Here is a 1,982-nt window from a genome sequence, read left to right as displayed (position 1 = left end):
ATACGTCAACAAACTAAATGGAAATGAAATAATATATATATTGAAGTTATAAATGTGTATGTATATATAGATATATATATATATATATGTGTGTGTATGGTTGTATATACACATATGTAGTTGTTTTTTTTGTGTTTGGCTTAGTGTTATGTTAGAATCATTATTATACTCATACCTTTTGTTCTTTAATATTCTGAATTGTTTTTAGCTTTATTTTTTGTTTTTCATTTAAATGTTAAGTTTTGAAATTTTGTTGTATGCATTTGTCATTTTTAATTTATTTATTTTTTAAATGTGTATAAGTAGTATTTATAAAGTTTTAGCTTTTAGTTTTGGATCTGTTTTTAGTTGTTTTAATACTACAATTGATTGCTTGTTGTCCTCATTTGTAAGTCGCTTTGGATAAAAGCGTCTGCTAATGGCTAAATAAATAAAACAATTTTTTACGTGAACACAGTAGGCTTAGCACACGTGACGCGCCATTCCCGCATCCCGCCTGCGACCGCTCGCACCTCATGTTTGCGGCTGAATGCAAATGATCATAATTGATGGCCAACTACGCCCATGAAAAAACATCAGCAATCCGGCGCCGAGAAAAGAAAAAGAAAAAACGATGAAGCCCATCACTTTCAGGTACATTCATAATCCTGTGAAACTATTTGGTTGTTGACGTTAATAACCTGTTTTAATGTCGGTAATAATTTAACCACCAACAACACATCTAATATTCTCTCTGAGTTTCCATGTTCCCTTATGAAAATTAGCCATGGTTTTACTATGAATAAAACCAAAAATCATCGTTCTTGTAGCCATGGATGGAATTAACCATGGTTTTGTTAGGCTACTTCAAATAATAGTTTACAAAGAAGTATTATGATAATATATTTTGTGGTTATAAAAACAGATCTAAGCCAACAACAGCCTTTAAAATTACTTAAAATGAACTATATAAAACAATGAGGCAATAATGATTGGTTAATTAATATTTATATGGTTTCATATGGATTCACGCTGTTAAAATACATAATGTAATACAAAATAAACAATTTATGTTCATATTACAAATGCCTGCAAAGGGAGCCAAAGGCCTGGTAATTGATGCTGTTACACTTACAGTACGATCAAGTCCTTTAATATTGACCAAATATTTAGGTTAATTAAAATATCCACTTAATCTTTCATTTTTGGCCACCTTTTTGCGATAGAAATGCTACAGCCTCTATAATTTCTTCAACAAACACATGTGGACATCACAACCCTTACAAAAATTATCCATGGTTTTATCGTAGTAAAACTGCTTAATTTTCTTTTGTGTGATTTCTGAATGATTGAGACTATCAATCTCTGTGGTTTGTCCTGTTAAAAACATGAACGAAAAATCTAGCCTTAAACTTAGCACAATGTTTTATAAATCTTTTTGTAATATACGCATATAAGGCTTTTCTTCAATAAAGCAAATATCTACTGTGAACTGCCAAAATACAGACAGCAGCTTATATGTCCTACCAGAGATTGTAATATACTGGACCACGGTTACACCACAATAAAGGATGCATATCACTCTGTCCCACAGGCAGCTTTGGGGCTCTCTCATTGTTTGGTTCATCTTATACCGACCTAAAGGCAGAAACTGAAATCAGCTAAACCTTTAATAAGGACTGTAAAAAGATGGACTAATTAAGCAGAGCGGGATTAACAAGCCTGCTTTGAATGCACTGATTCGAGTGGTTTCACCATTCCAGTTGCTCAAAAAAAAAAAAAAACTTTAGTTCTATCCCTTTAGTGCATCCCTTTCAGGTACGTTCATAATTCTGTGAAACTTTTTTGGCTGTTGACATTAATAATGTTTATTAACGTTAATTAATGTTTTAATTATCATATGATGAGCTCATTGACGACTTCGCCTCCAGAAAAAGCAGGAGTGTGCCTTTGCTATATACAGTATCTCACAGAAGTGAGTACACCCCTCACATTTTTGTAAA

The sequence above is a fragment of the Sinocyclocheilus anshuiensis genome, unplaced genomic scaffold (genome assembly GCF_001515605.1).
Source record: "Sinocyclocheilus anshuiensis isolate Anshui unplaced genomic scaffold, SAMN03320099.WGS_v1.1 scaffold2394, whole genome shotgun sequence".
NCBI lineage: Eukaryota > Metazoa > Chordata > Actinopteri > Cypriniformes > Cyprinidae > Sinocyclocheilus > Sinocyclocheilus anshuiensis.
This window is presented reverse-complemented; position numbering follows the sequence as displayed.